Source organism: Coenobita brevimanus, chromosome 40 (assembly GCF_032717465.1).
Source record: "Coenobita brevimanus isolate Jiangsu-jjx chromosome 40, ASM3271746v2, whole genome shotgun sequence".
NCBI lineage: Eukaryota > Metazoa > Arthropoda > Malacostraca > Decapoda > Coenobitidae > Coenobita > Coenobita brevimanus.
Window position 1 is genome coordinate 61,362,001 of NC_136993.1, and position 25,475 is coordinate 61,387,475.

Sequence of the window (25,475 nt, forward strand, 5' to 3'; positions counted from 1 at the left end):
TATAGACAAATGGGTGCATCCCCTACAATAAAGGATAACAAGGGTTAGCCTAATTCCCGCGAAAATAGCTAGCATTCATGTCACTCGATGTCATATTTTCTGCTAGTTAGAGGTAATTATTTCTTGATCTAGCGGTAAATGGGCTACACTGGCAACACTGCACACGGTCGATGTAGGGAAAATTAGAGCAGCGAGCGGGAGGGTGTCTGTGCGTGACCCTGGCTGGTGATGATATGAGGCAGGTAATTATGCCAGCAGGTGTGAGGAACAGATAAGGACCCACTCTGGGTTTTGTGCAACAGCTCCACCCACACCCACACCCTTGTCCTTACCAACAGAAATTATTAACGTCGCCGTAACTGATAAGGTGCGATATCCCAATGGTCGTAGATCACCAGTGTACGCTATACGTGTGTGTGTGTGTGTGTGTGTGTGTGTGTGTGTGTGTGTATGTGTGTGTGTGTGTGTGTGTGTGTGTGTGTAAAAGAGGTGGCTACTACCGAAATATTTAATCACAGCGGATTTATTTTTTCCCTCTCTCACGATGTAGTAAACCTTTTCCTAACTTGGTTTATGATACCTTTTCCTAACTTGGTTTATGATATATATATATATATATATATATATATATATATATATATATATATATATATATATATATATATATACTGTACTCTTCCTTTGTTAGTTGTTCGGACTACACATAATTAGAGACGTGCAGGAAGTACAGTAACTCCCAGCTGGCTGTGAGCTAGACTATGGAGGGTACCGGGTGGGGTTATTGGGTGGGAGAGAAAAGTGGGGGTTTGGGTGGGAGTATGGGACTATGAGGAAGGGAGTAGGAGGGGATAGCTGTTCACCGTGCAGTGGTACAAACGCCTTAGTCCACGAGAAAGGAAACGAACTTATTCTGATTTCTATACGTACGAAAGCACTAATTTCTCACCCCCTAGCAGCCGAAGTCGCGGCCAGTGAGCGCATGGCGATCTAACACGCCACACCCTCCGCCCCTCCCCCAAACCCAGTGTAAACGTTGTTGGATAGATGAGGAACGGCCAAAGCTGGATGTTACAATGTGTCATGATTTTTGGTATAGACAATCAGAACCAGTAGGGGTAAGTATATAAAGACATTTAATGTGTAATACTATGCTGTTTTCCACAACATATGAGAAAGGCACGAAAATGAAAAAAGACCAATGTATTATGTGTTATTGTCTATATACTTATCTCCTATTCTTATAAGTATAGTATACTCGTAGTGAACAGCATGTGTTGAAAGATGCGATGTCTTTTCTCATACATTCTCACTCCCACCTCCACCACCCTTCTCTCTGGGTTCCTGTCTCCTGTCATACCCTGTCGTCCCCCACTCCCATCCATTGTTAACCAACATAAACAATGATAATGATGACATGATCCGACAGGTATTGATCATATTAACATTATCATACACCTCTGTATTAAGCACCAACAAATCAATAACATACAGTACTTCGGTATACCTGCCAACTATTTTATCCTGTTGTAAGCTGTTCGTGACATATGCACTGCAAGTTGGACCTTGTGCTACTAGGACATACGGTTGTTTATCGTTAACACAGGTTGTGTGTGGTTTTGGACGTCCATTAATTCATATTAACGTGGCAGTTTAAGTCTTACATTATAAACACTTAAGGTTTATATTCCTGTTATTAATGGATGAACGAAACGAATCAGGGATCAGCTCTGACGAAGCACAAACTCTCTGCTTTAATGAAAATATACAGACCTCTTGTCACAACAGTGACACAATGGCATTAAGTATACGATTGCTCCTCTTTTTCACTCATCCATTATACTGTCAGACTATAATGTTAAACCAGAGTTGTTAACTACTGTAGGATGGAATTAAATGAAGGCTGTAAATGACTCTGTCAGTTTGAAGTCTCTCTCCTTAGCTAAATATCAAGATTAAAGTAAGCGAAATATTTGTGTGTGTGTGTGTGTGTGTGTGTGTGTGTGTGTGTGTGTGAAGTGAAAAAATATCTGGTGGCAAAATAAATAAAATACATAGCGCCAGTTTCCCGACAGGGTTTAAGAGACTAATTTTATACACTTCAGTTGGAAAAGGATAATTTGGGTTCAATGATATCCTCCGAAGTTAACAATAATGAAAGCAATCCTTCATCGCAGTGAGAGACAGGATCAAATGTTTAAACCTAAAATCGAGAAGTGGAATGAAAACTCCCAATTTCCGACGCTAATTTACGACGCACGATACGAAGATACAACATATGTGGCCTTCCTGTATACCTGCTGACTGTACCTTGTATCGTGGAATGCAGACTAACCATATCTAATAACCACAGGCGTTACCTAAAGCACCATAAAAAAATGGGGGTTTGGATTCCATTACGTGAATTAATTTTTAAAGTTTTAACCTTTAATTTCATTTGTCACCACACCTTCATCATATCTTTGTGTTTCTTTGAGCTTCTTTTCATTTTCTCCCTGAAACATTTCCATTCTGACCGTTCCTCTGTCTACCTGAGAATTCCGAATGTTGCTACCCTACATTTTCCTTAACATTTCACGATGCTACAGCTAAATTCAGTTTCCCATTATCCATTCTTCTCTAAAACCTCTTTCTACACACACACACACACACACACACACACATACACAGCCTTCAACCATTTTTCCTTGCATTATGATTTTTGTCGTCACATAAACTGCAAGCTTTTGTGGCAGAATGTTTGTGCATATAAACAAGACTTTTCTAGCGTTCATAACAGTATGTAAAGAATAACGTTGATTGCCACGACCGTACAGCCTGTTCTGAGATATATTACGGGCCTGAAAACAAAGGATCGACCCCTTGTTTTTCAAGTACTCGTGTTACAAGTTATCACATTGTGGCTGAACTAGTCTGCAACATCTTTTCCTTTATTATTTACTATGGATATACACCTTGTTAATCTCTGATTTATGATTTCTGTCATTTACAATGGCTATAGTTTGCACTAGTTAATACAAGAGGATACTGTAGTCGCGGCGCACGACTCTGAGGCTGTCATTATCGTACTCTGGCAACCTATCATTCAAAATGTGCGTCCTATTTTGTATCATATTATACACGAATTATATTATTATGCATGAATATATTATACACAAATATTATAAAATACGAACATATTATACACGAATCACATGCGTCTCATAAGTATTATACACGAAATTAGACGCACTTTTGAATGATAGGTTGCCAGGGCACGATAACAACCTCAGAGTCGCGCGCCGCGACTATAATGTGTATTATGTAACATGTATGGCTAATGATGAAATGATTAAAAAAAGAATAACTAGCAGAGGGCCATAGTTTTCCCAAGTTTACCCTCAGGACATTTGCCGTTTTATAAATCTCATGCTCTTCAGTGTACATGTTGGCTCAGCAAGTGTGCGTAGCGTCTGCAAAACGTTTCTCTCTCTCTCTCTCTCTCTCTCTCTCTCTCTCTCCACGAAACACTGTAATAGGTAAAATCCCTTTCATAGGTGATTGCTTCATTGTCTCTCTTCTTGATCCTTTTATTATCTGTTTTTATCATCCATTTTGGGATGTTTGACGACTACGCATGCATCACCACAGACGAACTACATCAGCACCACACTAACACAGCCAGCCACACCAGCACCACACTAACACCGTCAGCCACACCATCACTACACTTACACCGTCAGCCACACCATCACCACACTAACACCGTCACCCTCACCACCACCAGACTAACACTGTCACCCTCACCACCACCACACTAACACCGTCACCCTCACCACCACCACCACCACACTAACACTGTCAGCCACACCGGCAAGACGCCACACTCTCCAGCCTCACCAGCAGAGAGGTGATGGTCAGGCAGAGGCGCGTGAGGCAGTCGGCCGTGCAGGGTGTGACGGCTAGACCAAGTGTATCAGCCACCTTGGATCCCTGGCTAATATTACGTAGTGGACGCGCCCTCCTCAGACTCACACTCTCGTACAGAAATCACAAGTTGGATGAGATAGTGTATTTGTGGAGAAGGGCATGACCAAGGGTGTGTCAGACCTTTTTTCAGAGTGACTGAACAGATTGGCCCACTTTGAAAGGTTTATGTGTAAGTAAATCTATAAAGGAAAAAATTACAAAGTTTACTAGTGTTGAGTGGAGACAAGAGTCTGATGGTCTAAATGAAGGGTAAATGTTTTGCCCACTATATTGGGCGTTTTTCGTGATTTTTTTTTTTTTTCATTTTTTAAGAATATGGGCTGTACCTCATCCCATCTCCAGGTGTTCGATGAAAGGATTCTGATGCTGGAAACGACATTGGCATTCTTCAAAGCACACAACAAAGCAGGGTGCCCCTCTTCTTTTTATATACTGAAATGAAGTAGGGGAGGGGTTTTATATGATCGTACGCAATAATTTATCTTTCATTTTTTTTTTTTTTTTTTTGTCCTTGGAAATTAATGGGTTAGTTGTATTTTTTTAATCTTCGTTTCCCGTATGCCGTGAAAGAATATTCGTTGTGACAGTCGTTGTTGAATCTGTTATGAAAATCCAACAATAAATATTAATATGTTAACCCTTGGGGGCATGTTTCGATTTTTTTTTCCTTCACTGTCATTTGTAGTCTCATATCTGATCCCAAATCCGCATCGAGGTTTGATTACCGTACTGATGACGGACGAGTGGCCCACCCTCCTCAGCAGTAAAGTGTGAACGTTAACTTACAAAGCCCGCCTGGCCAACCACTTGGGAGAGCTGTGCGTGCGTCACGTTAGCATCCTGACCACTCGCCGCCACTTTGAACACACCCACACCCTGGCGCTGGCATTTCACTTACACCACTAACTGTAAATTATTAGAACAGCAATTTCTTATCCTCTGACTCATATCATATTGGATTGCAAATTCGTATTGAAGCATTAAAATGCAGGAGACCATTATCAAATGCACCTACAGTATAATAAGAAAATTCGTACCAAGTAATTATCTGTAATAAAGACAATGCAATGATCTCGTTCCTTTGCAGCTTCAAGTATCGCATTCAGAACTTCGATTACTAGTCCTTCCTAATCGGTCGCATCTGGATATGGTTAAAAAGAATTACAGAAGTGGTACTAGAAGGCATAAGAATCTAGTGATTGAAAATAAAAGCAACTGTTTACATTAGGCTACTGCAAATATGCACATTCTGTAAACAGTGTTACACAAAGAAGCAGGAACACCAGGTCAGCGTCCCGTGCCAACCCAAAGCACAATAATTTTAGACAGTTTTGTGCTCTGTGTGAATTGTTAGTAATTACTTTAAGATAATAAGGCACATAGGCCACACACACCTTATAGTTCAATGTGGTTGTCCGATATTAATAATATAAACAGAATTAGCAGACATATAGTAATTATAACAGCATGAAGACTCTTCGTTCAGCATAAATAGCCTAGCCATTAGCGATACAGGGAGAAAATAACAGAAAAACTTGCATTGCAAAGCAAAACAAAAATTAAAAGTGTTTTCCTGCCGTCCTAATATTCAAAGAACTTTATACAATGAGCATACCTTAACTGTGTATTTATTTTCTGGTGCATCTTTTTTTTTCCCTTTAGTACCGTATATTAAAGGAGAAATAATGTGGTTCATATAGCATTCCTTCATTACATATTCTGGTTAATCTTATTGATGGACAACATCTACATTAAGATGGTGATGAAAAAGATATACAGTGGCACCAGCATACAAGCAGTTAATGAACCTGCCTTTAACCCTAGATAGGTTAATTGTTGCATAGATGCGTATTATTAACTAACCTAACTTTAGGCCATTACTTACAGGGGGATGCTTAGGAGATATTGGGGACAATATTTCTATTTCAACATTGTTAAATCCTTTTACAATTTTTAAACCCATCAGTTTATCTTAGCCCACTTTCTAAAAGAAAGATAATTTCAGTTTTCTCATTCTTCATAGTTTTATGTTTTTAATGAGGGAATTAATTGAGTAATCTGCCCTTGAACAAATTGTGAATAGACCAATTCAGTTATTAATTGAGAATTCTAGAGCTTGTCTGATTAACCTTCTATACAGAGGAAAAACCGTTTCTTTGCCGATATGTGAGTATTTTCGTTTTCTGAAACATGAATCTCATTGTATTTGACATGATTGTGTGCGTGTGTGTGTGTGTGTGCGTGTGTGTGTGTCCCAGTCTCTAACTCTCTATCGGTGGGCATGGTGCAGCTTGGCCCCGGAGAGATGATGATGATGGTGATGAATTGCGAAAAGTGTTACAGAAAACAGTTTTAGAGCAAACTATGCTATTAGTAAAGACACATTCCTTAGGGATAACCGTGGTATTATATGCGTTTACTGTGAGCCTCTCTGTTTCATTGCCTGCTGTTGACGGTGGGATTCCACATTTACGCTGTGTTTTTGTCATCATCGCATATTCAGAAATGTTTTTAAGACCCAGTACGTAACAAAAAAATTAACACTCAAGTTACAAAGTGTCTGCTATTTGGAAGACAACTCAATTACTTTATTCTTCTTAATTAATTATTAATATGCCGTCATATTAGAAGAGTGCACTTCCAGTGTACCATAATATGCAAATTTGGATACTGTATTGCTTAACTTTAAGCCTATATCACTTCCTCTGTTCAAATACTATACAATAGAATTAATAGTTATGAGAATGAAAATTTTACCTATACAGTGAGAGGATGAGGGAATCTGTAATATTTACAATGATAACGAACGGGGAATATGCACAATGAAAGCGAATATGAAAGAAAATGGTTTGGGTGAAGAATAAATTTAAGTGTGAGAGGAGCGTGACGGATGAAGTGGGAGAGAGGCTTGATGAATATAGGAGATGCAAGACAGTGAATGAAAGCACAAGAATGGTAATATGAGTCACAATCTGTAGAGAAAATCCGTAGAATAATCTCTATAGAAAGTCACGGTATGGGTAGATGAAATTAAACTATATTTTTACATGTACTGAATACCGAAGCATTGCAGAATGGAGCGAAGTTAGGTTGGCTGGAAAAGCAACTTCAGTAGCAACTTCAGTAATGGTAGTCCCTCCCACACAGATGAGCCGAGACGCTGGGTGGAGAATGACGTCACAAGTGAAGTCGACCAATCATATGCGACCTGGAGTATCAGATGATCTCCACAAACACGTTGATATAAGTAGGTAGGGATGACGTAGAGTGCACTGATTGGCTGGCCATGGACCCAGGGATGGAGGTGGTGGTGTGGTGTGGCGGTTTCTGGGCGTGGGTATGGGGCTGGCTGGCGGGTGGGGGACTAGATCAGCAAAGCGTGAGGGGGGATGAGAGCTAGGCGGTTGGGGTGTGGTGGGGTAAAATTATCATATATAATTTTCTAAAACAGGACTGGCGTGAGAACTGGGATTCGATAGTGAGTGGTTTACTGATTGTTTTTACCTGTATAGCTGTTGGTGAAGACTGATGGGGACTGAAGACCGGTGTAGACACAGACATCAGGGACCTACTGTTGGAAGATCTCACCCAGAAATACGTAGGCGACACAATCACAAGGCAGGTGAACGAAGAGGTGTGTGGTAGGTGTGTAGACTGGAGCAGGAACAAAGCATCGGCACAAGCGAAGTGTAGCCAAGGGGCTATCACTGGGAATATACTGTACGGAGACGATGTGAAAGAGATCCGACTCACCGCTGTCACCAATTTGTTCCATCCCTCTCGTATCCTTAGTTAGGAGTAATCCAGAGGTCTTGGCGTATTTACAACGGGAGTTTATTTGGAGGAGAAAAACACAGGTCCAACCCGTTCTATACCAGCCCGACAACTGCCCACCAGCGAGGGCAGTGAGGGAGCCGGCAGCCGGCAGGCTTGCTGTGCAGTTTATGAAATCAGTTGATGGATGCACTTTTGGCCACGTAGACACTCACTAGTAGATACATACCGGCATACTGTTAACTTATATACTGTTAGTTATAGTTTGCAACTTTAAGATATTATGAATGTATGGTTACATATAGGGTTACAATGTATGGTTACAGAGCATGGTTACAGTTACATAGTATGGTTACATTGCAACAGTCTTCTTACATGGATGTAATTGTGGAGGCCCCTAGACAGTAACTAGGGGATGTTATTGTAATTGTGTATGATATATGGTGTGAAGATTGGAGTTAATGACAGACTTTGCTTCACGTGCAGACCATAAGCTGGGCTCCAAGAGGAAGGGAGCAGATGCAGAAGACAAAAAAGTCATGGTCGTGACAAAGTTGATTACCTATTTAACTTTATCATGGAAAGAAAGGCTTCTCTTCACTGCTTTGTCTCATGCTTGAGTCACTGTGTCTGTGTGGTGCCCCTGACTGTAAAATGTGTATTGCCCTAGTACCCATAATTTCTACAGCAAATATTTACTCTTTAACCCGCCCCGTCCCGACCACTTTTTCACCACTGGTACCCCCCAATCCCGACTATTTTTGGACCCAAATTTTTTTTGCTAAAACTTTCGCTTTTGGTCAGAAACAATGGTCAATCACGAAGAAAGTGTTCACCGGGATCCATAAGTTGCCTAAACAGGTATACCTTCATCACACCTGGTACCGTGTTCTCTGTAGGTGGTCTGAGGCTTTCACGTTTTCTGTGGTATTATAAGATTAGGAAACCAATGAAAGTAAGTAGATATGTATTTAATACAAACATAAAAACATGTGATACAAGAGTAAATTGGATTTTATACAAAAATAGAGGTGAAATAAGCATTGTACCATCGGGCGAACCGAGTGAAATCGGCCAATCTGTTCACGATGAATCGCTAACATTGCTGAATCATGATACATATCATTTTATCTACTTATATAATACATCTCCAATAACATTATACCATTTTACATTTTATTGAACTGTTTTTACGTATTCACAGGCCTTACGATAACATTTAGCGTAATGTTACCGCTTATTTAGGTAGTGAGTGAACTCGCTGTGACTGTTGTTTCAACTCGTATTGTGTTTTTTCAACTTACATAATACTTTCCTAATAACATTATACACTTTTCCACTTTAGAGAACTGTTTTGAGATAGTTTCAGGCCTTACGTAAATATTTAGCGTAATAATAGCGCATAATAACACAGAGGGTGAAGTCGCTATGAGTATTATTTCAACTTACAACATATTTTTGTACTTATATAATACTTCTCCACTAACATTACACATGTTTCCACTTGATATAATGGCTATCACCTAATAGGAGACCTTACTATTCTACTGAGCGTCATATTATCGCATATTTACACAGTGAGTGTTATCGCGATATCATTTGTTTCATCTTACACTAGTATTCAACTTATAAATTACTTTCCTACTAACATTACACCCTTTTCCACTTTATATCATTCCTATCACATACTTACAGACCAGAATGTTCTACTGAGCATAATATTTTCGCAGATTTACACAGTGGGTGTACTCGTGACATCATTTGTTACAACTTACACTATTTTTCAACTTATACGTTACTTTCCTGCTAACATTACACCCGTTTCCACTTTATATTCTTGCTATCACATATTTACTGACCAGAGTGTTATACTGAGCGTCATATTTTCGCAGATTTACACAGTGGGTGTAGTTTTGATATCACTTCTTTCAACTTACACTATTTCTCAACTTATACATTACTTTCCTGCAAACATTACACCCGTTTCAACTTTATAAGACTTAGAAAATACTGACTGGCCTTACCATTATACTGAGCGTCATATCGCCATCCCACACAGTTTCAGTAGTGTAGGAAGTTATGGTACTCTCTGAAACATGGCTGAAGGCACAATGCAACATTGGTGGTGATGGGGGAGGTTGGGGAGGTGGAAAGCGGCGCCTTTCATCACTCGCACTTCTCTTCCCTCTCCCTTTTCCTTTACCCTTTCCCTTCCCTTTCCTTCCTTTCCCCACATCCTGGGGCTGTGGGGAGGAAGTTTGGGAATATTGTGTGGCGAAAGACGTGCTGGGGAGTGGCTCCACCTCCTCCCCCCTAGGCCTACGTGCACCACGTGCTCATGCTGCCTCCCTCACACCACTTTCCCTTTCACCCCGCACTCCCGCCACACCACTTTCCCTTTCACCCCGCACTCCCACCACACCACTTTCGCCTTTCCCAGACAAAACACTAGGACCATACCTTATTTGCCTTCTCGCCCCACCTTCTGATCCTCGGGGTGAGATTTTTTTCTTCCCCAACCACGAGGCAACATCACGTCCTAAGCCGCCGTCCTCGTCCTCGTCCTCATCAGAATCTCTCTCTAGGGGATGGAGAGAGGTCTGTGCAGGTGGTTTGGGTGCAGTTTGGCCTTCCCTTGCCTTACGATATGTCACATATCACTTTTTCCGGGGCAAAGGGACCTCCTCATCACTGCTTGTTATTTCTTCCTCTGGCTGGACGTAATCTCGATCCACCACATCATCATCAAGTGGAGAATCACTATCTCCAGTGAAGGCCTCCAGGACGGATGCTATTTCATCGTCTGAGAGACCTTTCCGCGCCATGTCTGACTTGGGTCACTGCTAACAGGTGAGTGACCGAGACAAGGGCGAGCGCGGGTCATGCGGGGTCTGGGACACTGCCCGCCTGGCGGCAGGTAGGGGAGGGTTGGGTAGGAGGGCGAATCGAAAATCTCGCACGAATTTTGAAAATTGTGGAAATTATGAACCTTGCAATTGCAGGACGTTGAAGTACATCAACGGGATTGGCAGTGACAAAACGTGAGGACGTGGAAGTACGTCGACGGGACGCCGCGGGTTAAATCTATGTTATAGTTCCATATGAGGATTTGTATTATTATGGTTCTGGTGTCATGTGTCCATACCTTATATTTGTGTTATTGGATTATCTTGACATGAGACAAGTAGATTCTTAATATTGTCCTCCTATGTCAAGATTATTTTTTATTCAGGGATGAAAGGTATGACCCAATAAGGTAAAGTGCTGTGATGGCTGGAGCTGAAGAAACTCCATCTATCTATCTATCTATTGTCAGACGCCATAATCCCGTACGGGGTGGCCATTTGACTTTGAGTTATTGGTTTTACGGGGAGGGGCACTAACCCTCCACCAACCCACTTGTTGACACGTAGGGAGCACGTATGGGTTGGTTATATGGTTACCACCCAGCGTTGTAAATGGTTTCTTGGCTTACAGAGAACCATTTGGCTTGTCACTCAATGTAAAGCCACCTGTAAAGGAAAGAAGAGCAATAAGAAGTGACAGGAAAGATGGGAGATATAGGAAGAGAAGAAGGCAGGCACAGAAAAAGAATGATAAAGGCTAAGGAAGAAGTAGGCAGCACTACATCAAGTGAGTGACTCATTGTGTGAAATTTGAATATCATCATTGTGGAAGACAATTCATTAGTAAAATGACAACAGGCGCTCACTTCTTCACACAGAAGGCGAGAACATTGAATGTGATCAGTGTGGGAGACGGTTTGCTCACAAGAGTAATCTGATTGAGCACCTTCAGGTTCATGCCAAGGTGAAGCATCATTATAATTGCCATGAATGTGGAAAACTTTTCACCAAAAAACAGCAGCCTTACCATACATTCATTTGTTCACACTGGAGTGAAATGTTTCCACTGTGATGAGTATGGTAGATTATTTCCATGCAGAAGCAACCTCACTGACCACATGATAACACATTCAGCAAAGATAAATTCTCTTGTGATCAGTGTGGAAAAAAATTCTCACAGAAGAGTAGCCTTGCTCGACACACACTCTCTCACACAGGAAAGAAAAGCTTGTTCGTGAAGAATGTGGCAAAGAGTTCTTACGTAAAAGTTACCATCATGAGCACTTACTAATTCATCAGGGGGTCAAGAGATTCAAGTGTGATGACTGGTAAACTGTTTGCTAGGAAAAGAGACATGTCCAAGCATAGCCACACAAATAGGAGAGAAAAGCTTCCATTGCAATCAATGTGGTAAACTGTCTGCAAGAAAGGATAACCTGGATGAGCACGTAATAACACACTGCCCTCAAGTATAGCTATGGATGTGAGGAATGTGGGGAAAGTGTTTACAAAGAAATGTAGTCTCAGTACACAGTCAGGACAGAAAGGCTTTAGGTGTGATGAGTGTGGTGTGGCGTTTCTTCATAAAAGTTTCCTTTATGAGCACCAGTTGACCCATAGTAGAATTAGAAACTTCAAATATACTGAGTGTGAAAAACTATATGCTAGGAAACGAGACCTCAGGAAACACATACTGATTCACCCTGGTAGGATGAACCTTGACTGTGGTCCGTGTGTAAGTTATTTTGGTAGTAGAAGTGATATGGGTTAGCACACATTGAATCACACCAAGAACATCTAATTGTCACACGATGGCGATTAATTTTTTCAAGGAAATCAAGAAGATAATGACAGCTGAGAGTAATGCTCGATGACAGGAAAAATATAATTCAAACATTCATTACATCTTTTAAATGGAAATAATTTCACATCCCAACTTACAGTGAAGTAAAGTTGGTATCCAGTAGAGTAAAAGAATTCCATTTTGTTCATCTTATGTTCCTGAAGTCTTTCAGGGTGCGACTTGCATTTTAAGAGTTATTTTCACCTATGAATGAAAATTAAGGTTTGTTACAAATATATCTTGATAATATGGCATTCTATTTACCATTACAATTAATTGCTGTGTAATGAAGCTTTTGGATAAACAAGTTTTGTATCATTGGTGGTCAGTTTATGTGTGCATTACTGGATGTGCCTGAGTCCACAGTTATTCCCTTAATGTTACTAGAGCATCCGTCCATCCATCCATCATATAACCTTGTGTTGCCCCATAATGAGCGTAGGAGCCTGGGGCTAGGCAAGTTAGTCCTGACATTTAAGATGAGAGTAACCACCCTCACTCATCCCTAAGTGCATTACGTGAGCAATAAACCCCCACCATCCCTGTGATATAAACCTGCACCGGCTCAATCAGTGGTTTTATAAATGGTATATGTCTAGTAAGAAAAGCTGTCCTGTCAGTGTCATCTGAAGTTTCATTACAATGATCTCATTCTTAAAAGTGGAAGCTCTCACATTCCAAGTCAGCAGATGATAAGTAAAGAATATATGTGATATCTGTTTTAAACCAAGTATAAAAAGATGTCAGCACAGTAGTGGGCAAACAGAGAGCATCTGGTACTTGGTCGTCATCTGATGTTGGTTATCATTTTATCATTGATGCGTGGCTAAGATCCAGCATGAAGAAAAGTACCAGTATATTGGAAAAAAGAGATTACGCACAGAACAGTGCTGAATGAAATGATACGTACCTTCTGACACTTATTAGCCATGCCTTTAAATACCCTAACTCTGACATGTAGGCTTTGTTACCTACAGCATGTTAAAGCTGTAGGGTGGAGCTGTTAACGTCAGTCGGGTAAAAAAAAAATAAAAGGGAAATTGCCCAAGTCATATTCCTTAGAAACTGGATCTATTTATTCCTTTCATTTACTCAGGTCTCTTGCTTCCTCCGCTTCCTCTCTCGCAAACACTCACCGTAGGCTATTATCTTATTGGCCCACCAGGTCTACGTCACTCACATATCTTTCCACCACCAGTTATATCAGTTCTGCCTCTTTGGCTATACAGTCTAAGCAGTCTTTTTAATTAGTGGATGGCGTTACTGTGCATCCCTCATTTGTATCACTTGCGTCTTTTGTCTTTGTAGCCCAAATTTATTTATCTGTTCTGTCTCCACTGCTCGTAATACGTTATGGTTCTTTCACGCATCTACATATCATTGTTAAACACTTCTAGGGTAGCTATTGGAGACTATCATTTTCTCACTTAATGTAGTGCTGCCTACCTTTTCCTTCATCTTTATCATTCTCTTTCTGTGTCTGCCCCCCTCTCTTTCCATTTCTTCCATTCTTCTAGTCACTTTTTAATACTCTTTCGTCTTCGTTCAGGTGTCTTTACAGTGCGTGATAAACCTAATGTTTTCCTGAAACCCTGGAAGCCATTTACAACACTGGGGTGGTAACCAAATAACCAAATACCAGGGTGATTTGAAGACTACTATGGTGCCCCTGTTAACTGTGTTGGGACACATATGTGGCGTCCATCTAGGAACCGAATCTCCAGACTCTTCCCCGCATAAGGAAACACTGGATCACCGCATGGACAAGCCCTTCATGGACGATAGCTTCTCTGTGGTTTATCCGTCTGCTCAACCAAGCAGACTGAAGTTAATACTCATCATCATCATCATCATGCAATCCATTGTTTCCACATGAGTGTAGTAGCTCGGGGCAGGGCAAGTTGGTCCTAACATTTAAGATGAGAGTGACCAGCCTTACTCATCGCTGAGTGGCATTACGTGGGCAATAAACCCCAACCATCTCTTGGATATAAACCTGCACCGGCTCGATCTGAAGGGAGCGACTTAATTGCCCACTAAACCACCAGGCGCCATAATTTGGCTATATGGTTACCACCCAGCATAGTAAATGGTTTGCTGTTGTATAGGAAACCACTTTGCTTGTCACTCAGTGTAGAGTTACCCATAGACAGAAGGAAGAGGAAAGAATGAATGAAACTAAGATAGAAGAGGAAGGATGGAAAGAAAGAAGTGGCCTTCCATTCCAAGTAAACCGTAATCCCCTCGTTTCCCTCTACCATATTTAACTTTGACCATCCATGTAAATAACCACACACTTCCACACAGTTTGTGCTCCTATCACTTCCTACAAGTACCCTGTGCTCTATAAAAAAAAAAAAAAAAAAAAAAAAAATCCAACAACAACAGCATAGCAGTCAGACGGGCAGAAGCAAGATGCTTGATGGAGTAGAACGTATTAGGTAATTTTTATTTCATATTAGCATTGCCAAGAAAAACAGAGAAATGATGATGTCGTACTTTTTATTTGCGAACACTATTCCTTGACAGCCATGTCAACATATTTCAGTTTCGAGGATATTTTGCTAGTTAGAATGTAAGCATATGAAAATTGGGAAGAAACAAGTCAGACACAGTCAGATGATGTAAGCCATGTAACTAGAGTAAATTAACTTTTCAGTGGCTGTTATGTATATTTTAACTTTACTTCACACGTCGCTACCAAGTTAAACAAGCATCCATTAGCATATAAACGGTGGGAAATTAAAGGAAGAGTACTATTACTCTGCTGTTTGGAAATCCTCAAAGTCAGTGCAAGAGTAAGCTGAGACTCTCGCGCGTGCTTCTCTGCCCATGGATTTTCTTTTGCTATGATGTGCTACGGAAGAAAATAATAGACATTCTCCAAGTGTGATGTACACGCTGTAGAAGAGCAGGCAAACTTTATCTTGTGATGGTATAACAAGGTCTGCACTGAGCTGGTACTACAGATAGGTTAAATGATTATGGCTTTACTTTCACATCATAGCCAACTTAAGATGTAGGAAAAAAAATATATATTTGCGATGGAAATGTTTAAGATTTTTTTACTATGTGTAAGTACTGACTAGTGATTCATGTGTGCTGTATGTCCTGTGCATCTCGCTAATTTCATCCACACAGGATTCTTATTAGTTCTTTTGTTCTCAACCAAGCCACTCTTTGTCTCCCCCCCCCCTTTAGTTTCTTTACATGTACTTTTTTTTAACATTAGTAATGGTTTGGAAGAATGACATGTCATCAAATGCTGAAACTTCTAACTGCTGCTGTAGCTCTATAAAATCTTACACCGAAAATTACTTAGCTTATGTTCTGAATGGTTTTCTGGATAATATCAGATTAAAGCTTATCAACAATATTAAGAGAGACAGACTTGTAGTGAATGGGCTTTTTTTTTGTTTAAATTTTTAAATAAATAGCTATGATAACATTACAGAAATTGCCAAAAGAAACTTATAGGTACCTGGATGTATACAAGCAAAAAGCAACTAATGAAAGCTAAACAATGCCCCTGTTAGATAAAATGTCTTTTTCAAAAATTTTACAAAAATTCCTGAAGTGCCAGTTATGCATTTATGGGAGAGTAGTACAACTGTGAAGAGGTCAGAAGTCTGTATTTGAGTTCAGTGATTAGGTCCATATCCATTAACCATGTTCAGTGATTGGGTTCGTATCGATGACCAGTGACGTGGTGTCCACGCCTTCAATGATAACAGCTTTCATTCTGTAATCGGAAGTAGTCTAATTTAATACCAAAGATAATTAAGTTTACCATTTGATTTGTACTATGATATTAACTCATTCTGCCCGAGGACATTACATTTTTTTTCCTCCAGAACTTTACATTCAGCTTAGTAGAGTACCCTAGTAATGAAAGGGTTTCTAAAGACAGACACTAGTGGTTGTTTAATGTGGCAGATCCATAGTAACTATGTGGCTATACTGCCTGGTTATGCAAATGTCCCTCAACTTCTTCCCTGCCCTCTCAAAAGGAGGATGGTGGACTGAAGAAGAGCAGTGTAAGCCTGCAGTTCACTGAATTTACATTTAACATGTGCCTTGAGCCAGAAAACAAACAACGTTGTGATGATTAAAAATAATGTAGTCTTCTAGTTATGTTCACAGCCACATTGGTGTGGGAGAATTCTTTGTCAGCGTAAAGAAGAAAAGATGATTACTGTGCTTACAATTTACCGCCACCTGGATATTAGGACAGGGGAGGGTCTTATTTCTTACTTCTTACCAGCTAAAAGAGGACACAGTTGACCTGGAGGACATTCTGTAGGAAGAAAGAGTAGGCTTCTTCTTTCTGACTGAGGATGGTACTTTTAAGGCAGACACACATATATAAACAAGTGTAGGTACACTTCTCACAAAACTATGTACTGTATGAGAGAGAGAGAGAGAGAGAGAGAGACTAAGGAGTTAGTGCTCACCTATGGGAGGTTCATTCATTCATTGCCAGACGCCATGTATCCCAAACGGGGTGGCCAAGGGCTCAGAGTTAATTGTTTTATAGGGAGGGGCACTAATCCTCCACCAACCCCACTTGACACGTAGGGATGCCAACAGCATCTGGTGTTCCCAGGCGGTCACCCATCCAAGTACTAACCGGACCCAACGTTGCTTAACTTCGCTGATCGGACGGGAAGCGGTGTACTCAGCGTGGTATGGCCGTTGGCAGGTACGGTAGATAAATGCAGCAGACACAGCCTGAGTCACACCAGTATTGCCAATACAAACAGTTCGCATACGGCTTAAACCAAAGAGGATAGCACACCCCACCTGCCCGAGCACACAATGTACCCCTGCGGAGTTGAGATGAAGGTTGGATTACTTATGTGAATAGTTATGAGTTCTCTTATTCATATTAGTAAGGGTATTTCGAAGTGGGAGAATTGGGCATGAAGATAGCATTGTCTGTTGGCTATAACATGCTCTGATATGCCGAAATGAGAGGAATGCTGGGTTGCTTACGTGAATAGTTAATGTGTTCTTTCAGACAGTTTACTAGTGGCTTTTTGAACGGAGGGAAAGGGGGTCAGACACAAAAATAGCATTACCCAGTGGCTCCAGCACAATCAGACCTTCTAAGTTGAGTTGAAAGACAAATTGTGAACCCCCTCAACCAGAATAATGTGCTGTTCAGTCTACTCTTGCTGCTAACTGATGAATTTATTGCTCTTAGGAAAGGCGTCTCATACTGAAGAAATTTATTAATGCCGTATCTAAACTCTCATTTCGAAAAGTCTATGGTGAGAGGATGAGAATAAAATACAAAAAAGATGCTCTCCGGCTCAGTGGTTTGAGTAATTATTGAGTCCTTGAACCTGATGATGTAGGTTTTGATGTGGTAGTGTCTCCTGAAGCGCTGCCCTTCCCTGCCTCGCCATGCCCTCTCCTCCTCTGCCCTCCCCTACCCTGCCCCTCTTTAGCTTTCCTTCCCCTACCCTTCCCTCCCGTCGTTTACCCTCCCTACCTGCCCTTCCATTCCCTTCCCCAGTCAGTCAGTCCCACCCTAAGGATAATCACATGAAAGGTGCAAGTGAAGCTCTGTATGAGGCTTCACTTTAGCTGCATAAGATTTCACACACAAGGGTCAAATTCTCGTCGGGTAAGGAAGCTCCCCAACACTTTTCCTAAGCAACTTATTGTTTTCGTTTATTTCGCCGTACCCCTTTTCTGTTATATAAATCCTTCCAATATCGCCATACTCTGCATAAATAACGTACAAAAAGATATTAACCAGAAGGAAGAGAAATTAGGAAGCTTCCTTAACCGACGAGAATACGGGCCAAGGTTCTTCACTAGCTAAGTCCCCTAATATCTCACATTTATCTAGTTGGCTACCTATGTACTGGAATCCGAATATCACATACCCCCTTTCACAGCATCCAGGACAATGGTAATATCTAATATGCAAAATAAAATGGTTAATAAGACATCCAACGACACTTCCTGTGCCATCAAGAGTTAATGTCACTTACTGATAGTTGTCGCAAACCGGTGGGATTCCGGTGATCGGGGGTATGGTGATCACTTCTATGGGAAGCCGCCTCTCATCAAGCTGCAGCTGTGTGTCGTCATACTCCTCGAAATCCGCTTCTTCCTTTGCCATAAGATTCTGTGGCACAAAAGAAGGCGTTATCGAAGTAAACAAATATAATAAACAAATAAATAAATAACTCCAAAACGCAAATGTAATTCATCAAGGTGCGTACTCGTAACTAGACTCAGTTTATCTCTGAATTGAACAATGTAATAAGTATACGAAAAAATTATATGAGTAACTCTAGAATGCAAATCTAAGGTCAGACTAGGGAAGTTGGTCTGAGTTCAGTCTATTCATCAAGTACGTAACTAAATACAGTTTATCTCTGAATTGAACAAGAACCACTACTTATGACAAAAACATCACTATACACATTAATAAATCATAAGATGGTTCATTGCAAATCTTGACTATAGCCTTGGAGGGGGAGTGGTAGCCAGAATGAACCCTTCCTCAAGCTGGAGAAGCACGAATAGGAATGAGGGGAAGCGTTTGTAGTGAGTAATGCTTGTGACTGCCCAAGTGATGTACTGCCTAGGTTTGTGTGTGTGTGTGTGTGTGTGTGTAAGACTCACCGCAGCCTGAGATACTCCCAACAAGATGGTCAGGCAGAGAAGCACTTTCATCTTGGCGGTTTGGGCTGCCTTTTTGCTGTGCTGATTGTTGACCAACTCTGAAATGATTTAAGGGTGGCATAATAGGTGGAGAGAATGAAGAATCAGACAGACTAAAAGAGTATGTGAGTGAGATGGACGGGGAGAGGAGGAGGGGATGACCAAGGAGGAGATGGAAGGATGGAGTGGAGAGATATATGAGGGAGAGGTGTATGAGCTGGAGCTAGGGCAGCCAAATGGCAGAGAACTGGGTGACAAGGAGGCGATTTGTTTGTGGGCACTCTTTACAGAATCAAGGCATTTAGCATTACATAGAGGTAATCTAGTGTTGGGGTGGCCACAAACAAATCGCCTCCATGTCACCCTCCATATGGCTGTTCTTCCTCCAAGTGCCACCACTGGCAGGGTAGGGTGGGCAGCACAGGGTCCTCCCGGTCGCCATCAAGCAACTGTGCCTGCAGCGACTGTTGAAAAATCCATTCACGCTCATCAGGGGAGAAGTGCAGGTGCTGCCTTATTTTTCACCAGTATCCGTGGACTCAGCACCAATACGAATTCAGTTCATTCTTTCCTACCATCCACATCCCCTCTAGCCCTGTTACTCACAGAACCCTAAATCTCTCCCTTTACCGAAATATCCCCATTTTGTTTTCCTGGTTACCATCTTCTCACAAATCTCCATGCAGTTGACGCTGTTTTAAACTTCTCTTCAACAAATTTGATAACTCTCTGTATAAACTAAACTGTCTATAAATATTACCAAATATATCTGAGTAATCTCTCGCTCCCCCAGTGTTTCTTCAGAACCCACTATATTTGACTCCATATCCACACAGTTGAGGAACTTTAACCTTGCCCTTAGCACCGAAATTAACATTCTGGGTGATTATAATGTACATAATATTGAATGATTATTGCATTCTGCCAGGACTGACGATGCTGGTCTAGAGCACGAGTTGTTTGCAGAATCATTTACTCTGATGCAGTTGGTAAAGCAACCAACCACGATACCAGATAATCCTGACCATAATGCCTATTCCTTGGATCTGTTCCTGACAAATAATCCAGATCAGTACAGGATAAAAGTACTGTCATCACTTGGATCCTCTGACCACAATCTCATCAAAGCCTCATTACTTAGCCCCCCCAAACCTCCCTATTCTTAACCTGTCAGGGTGACCTGATGGCACATTGATAGGGCAAACTGGGATGGGTTTAGAAATTATCTTGCCTGCTTTCCATGGCAGTCTTTCTTCTTTAGTAATGTCAGTTCTACCCAGTCCCACATAAATGAGTGAATACTAGCTGGTTCAACAGTTCACTAAATGATCAAACTTTCCAAAATGTTTTGATAGCAACTGTGGCAGAGCAACGGCCCAAAACCCATTAACATATAACTCTTACTTAAAAAACATCTGAATCACTCTGTCAGTTTAAAATTGCTAGAAACCATGCAAAAAGTTGTAATAAATCTCGTTAAATCAAACTTTCTTCAAAATCAAGCATCACAACTACTTAACAACCCTAATGACAATAGAATATTCTGGTCAACTCTCAGTTCTTTCAGTAATAACTTTAACAAGTCATCATCCATTCCCCACTAAGATCTTCAGATGGCAACATTACAAATGACCTGAGTGGGAAAGCGAATATCGTTGCCAGTATACTTGCCAGAAATTCTACCATTGAGGAAGTCAGGCAGAACGTCCCAGTACTAGAACTTGACTCTCTCGAAACTGTTCCACTTAAAAAACAGACAAGATACGTAAAATCCATCCTAGGCAATTTACCAACCAGCAAAGCTCCAGGCCCAGGTGGAATTCCTCCAATTGTTGAAAAAGTGTTCCCCAGAACTTGCCTCTGTTCTAGCTAAATTATTCAGACTGTCCATACGTACTTCTTCATTCCCTAATTCTTGGAAAGAAGCCAATATCCACCCAGTTCCAAAGAAGGGAAGTTCCTCTGACCACTCTGATTACAGACCAATAGATGTCACATCATCTCTTGGTAAAGTACTTGAAATTTTAATTATTATGCACATAGTTAAACATCTTGAATCCAACCACATAATTAGTGAACGATAATATGGTTTTCACCACGAAAGATCCACCATTGACATACTCAATCTTCTGACTCATACCATCCATCAATCAGTTGACCTACATGGAGAAGCCCTTGATATTTCTAAAACTTTCGACAGAGTGTGGCACTATTCCCGGCTGTTCGAACTCCCCTGCTATGGTGTAACGTCCTTTGTTCCTCTGCTTTCCTCATCTCTCAGTGACAGAAAATAAAAAAAAGAAAAGAAAAATAAATGGTGTATAACCCAATATCAATTCAATTAACACCGGTGTGTCACAGGGATCAGTTTTGGTGCCAACCCTGTTCCTGGTTCATATAATGATCTCTCATCTGTCACCCACAATCCCATCCTTTCATATGCAGATGACTCAACACTTCATAGTTCATTCACACTCAAAAACCCATTTACAAGGTCTAATATCTCGAACTCTCAACTCAGTACAGCCATCTCCATAAATCAAGACTTATCTACAATCTGTGAATGGGGACAAAACAACTTTGTCTCATTTAATGATAGTAAAACTAAATATATACAATTTACTAATAGACATATATTGCCGGATTCGTATATTACCTTCAGTGCTACTAATTCACATCTTCAAAAGTATTGAAATTCTCAGTGTCTCAACAATGCCCTTATCTGGACCTCTCATGTCAGATCACTTGCTAAAACTGCCTCAAAGAAACTTGGATTATTGTACAGAGTCCGTAACTTCTTCACTGACGAGCAGTTAGCTATAATTTATAAGAGTCATGTGCACTCTTAGCTTGAATATTGCTCACCTTTGTGGAATGAATGTGGAGAGGTTGCATTAAAACAACTAGACAAAATTCAGAACAAAACTGTTGGAATCATTAATAACCCTGCTATTATAAATAAACTACGTATCCTACAAGTAAAAAGGAAAGTTCCCTCCCTTGCATTATTTACAGATATTTTAATGGTACATGCTCAGACGAAGTTGTGTCCATTGTGCCACCTCTCCATGCCTTCCTTCGTGCTACACAGGCATCTGGTAGTGCTTATAACTGGAATGTCACACAGTCATATTGCAGAACTTCTGTCTATCAGACTTCTTTTATGCCCCGAAGTGCATCTCTCTGGAACTCGCTTTCCCCGAGTTGTTTCTCCCAAAACTTTAACCCACAGCTGTTCAAGTCCAACTGTTACAGATATTTTATGAATGTTTGTCCTTCCTTTGTTCTGTTATTTAAAGAATGTGACGCTTGCAAGATACAACATTTAATCCTTAAAAAAAAATGACCCCCTCTTGAAGTCCTTATGCTTACACACTATTAAGGATCGAAACTCAGACTATTTACCATATTGGAGCCCCTAACTTCGATCACAGAACAAGTCTAAAAAATGTAAGATAACCCAAGCAGCCCCCATCCCCCCAATAAAAAAAAAAAAAAAGAAACTAAATTGACTGACCCTGTTCCATCAGGTGAAAACAGACCCATAAAAGCAAGGATACATTCAACCCTCACCTGTGTGGATGAGCAAAGTGGATATCGTTCTGGCTGGCAAGTGAGCTTCCATCCGCCTCAGACTTACTTATATCAGACGCCAAAACTCTGAATTATACAGTTTTTCATTTCAAACTCGGAGTCTTCCTTATCATATCAAACTCAAAATCAGTATCAATATATTTTGGCTGAACGTTTATTTTTCAAGCACGTATATTCACTGACAGTAGGTACCTTATCCATAAACGCAGGTTGAACGTTAATTTGTCCAACACGCAAATTCACTGAGCAGTTAACTTATCGTGATGAGATACCACGCATATCAAAAATAAACCAATAAAAAAATTGGCTAAACGTTAATCTTTCAAATATAAAGACTCAAAGACAGCAATTAACTTATCATGAGAAAAATCCCACACATATTTAGCTCTCATTAGAAGCAATAAAGAAATCACTATCGGCATCTACCATCGCCATGATACAATAAGTGGAACTAATTAGTGAAAATAAACTACTCATACCTGGGTCTCATGAAAAATGTCTAGATATCGGTTTCGCCAATTAACATAGAAAATTCACTGGGTAAAGGTTGATTAGCGTAGTGGATAATTTATTGCCTGCCGTCCGTGTTGCAATGTACGTACGGTACTAAATAATTTGATGCCTCATTAGATATATCTCTTGATCGCCCCTGTCTAACGTAATAAGCTGATTTGGAAATAATTTTTGTATATCCACAGCTGAAGCAAGAATTTACCTTTCCGTGTGAGTCGGCAAGGTTGATACCCACTCTTTCTCACGTACCCTTCCTTCATCCTTCTCTTCTCTCTCCTGCATTCTCTAATATTTCCCTTCCTTCTTCCTTCCTTCTCTCTCTCTCTCTCTCTCTCTCTCTCTCTCTCTGCATCATCCCTTCCCTACATCTACCTGGCCATAACTCCCCAAAGGTCATTGCTTCAGGAGTGACTCAACTAATTTATGGAGAGCAACAGGTGTAATTAACTGGTCTCGTCAGGCGCCAGTACCGCTTCTTAAGATTAAACACCGCGCTTAATTTGATAACGGGACGCTAACTAGTTCCTTAGGCAGACTACACACCTTGATCTGAGTTGTCGGGCTGAACACTTGACCTCTGTAAGCACTTGGATTGGCATGAGTGGGTGTATACGTGTGTGGGAACTATTTTTCACCTACACACGTTCTTGTGCTAACCTCCTTGTCTATCTGCCTATCGATCTATCTATCTATTTTCTGTTGTTGATGATGATGAAGATGTTAGAGGCGTCCTTTAAGGTGACGAGATGATAATGACGTGACGGGTATCTGATGGCGTGAGGTATCCATCCAAGGCGGTGGGATCCGTGCAAGTGTTTCTCGTCAGTGACGTAAGTGTGCAAGTGTTTCTCGTCAGTGACGTAAGTGTGCAAGTGTTTCTTGTCAGTGACGTATGTTATTAATGTCCGCCTGCCACGTGCTTCTCCCCACCTGCGTTAATCCAGTTCCTATCTTTCCTCTTTTTATATGCATTTTTTCTGATTACTGAATTAACTGACATGCAATTTATGTAACCCAACACCTGTCTGTCTTCACCAAAATGATATAGGTGAATATTCGCCGAGTCATATATATACACCCGAAAGCACTACTAATTGCTCACCCCACAGCAGCCGGAGTCGCAGCCAGTGAGAGACCACGCGATCGAACACCCCACACCCACCGCCCGTCCCCCAACCCCAGTGTAAACGTTGTTGCATACGCAGTGCAGAGACTCAGTGTGCTCATCTCTGGACCAGAATAAGGCAGTTTTTGCGCAGGTCATCTATGATTGGTCGCCTTGACCCGTGACGTCACATGTGCACTACTCGCCAGAACAATAGTGTGTTTTGAGCAACCAGAGAGACGTATAGCCTCCTACATTTTATGAGGTTATAGTACTTTTCAGTATGTGGTGTGTATGGGTGTTTTGCGAACACATCCTAAGGTCATTATCTAAGACGGTTTCACATGCCAAATGATAAAAATAACCACACCAAAGTGCATACATTTGTGTGAATTGAGGGATAGGGTTGCTTCCCTCAGTCGTGTTTATGAAAGTTTTTCAGTTGGAAACAATATGGAAGAGATGTGCAAAGCCATCTGCTAAGGACAGTGCCATCAAAGGAGGGAAAAAAAAAATGTTAAAGCCTGGAGCAGTCCGGGATCAAAATCTGCCTGCAAAACAACAAGGGAGTACTTAGTGAGTGAATAGTTTTACAATGACATGAAGTCGACTAATAAGATTAATTATTAGGGAATTTACTTTTAGTTATGAACATCAGATGGTCACGTAACATATCTGTAATGCTGGGTAGAATTAGGCTCGACTTCTCGTTCCTATTTCACCCAACGTGGAGCGGGGTCCTCTTTCAAGACCGGAGCTAGTGCAATAAAGAGAGGCAGGACACAAAAACTCTCGGCAACACCGTACACGTATATTACCACAGTCAGACACAGGACAATTCAGCAGATATTACAACACAATAAAGAGCAATATAAAACCTTATCTAAGATATGTGTATCTCGCAGGATACTTGCTTTCTTGATACTAATGACAACACAACAATCCTAGTGTATCAGGAGTGCAATAAATACAAGTGCGCGCAGAGCGCGGGGGGGGGGGGAAAGGGGGGGGGAACCAGGAGGAGATAGGGGAGGTGCGGAGAGTGACTTAGAACGGCGAGGAGAAAGTTATGGTAATATTGGAAGACGACAGATATTAGCCGGGGAGTTTATATGGTTTCCACTAGTTAAGATACTTTGGCAAATGACTC

At 41.0% G+C, this 25,475-nt stretch overlaps 1 long non-coding RNA gene and 1 other non-coding gene across 2 annotated transcripts; both read right to left on the bottom strand.

Annotated features, from left to right (window-relative positions):
• Window positions 1–17,010: 17,010 nt before the first annotated feature.
• LOC145397313 (5S ribosomal RNA) lies at window positions 17,011–17,129 on the bottom strand. The gene has a single exon (XR_013896903.1). It is a non-coding gene; the product is annotated as a 5S ribosomal RNA (ribosomal RNA).
• A 1,353-nt stretch (window positions 17,130–18,482) lies between these two features.
• LOC145397212 (uncharacterized) lies at window positions 18,483–22,735 on the bottom strand. Its single transcript, XR_013896897.1, has 3 exons — window positions 22,687–22,735; window positions 19,075–19,172; window positions 18,483–18,571 (listed from the first exon to the last, which is right to left on the bottom strand). It is a non-coding gene; the product is annotated as an uncharacterized LOC145397212 (long non-coding RNA).
• Window positions 22,736–25,475: the final 2,740 nt, after the last annotated feature.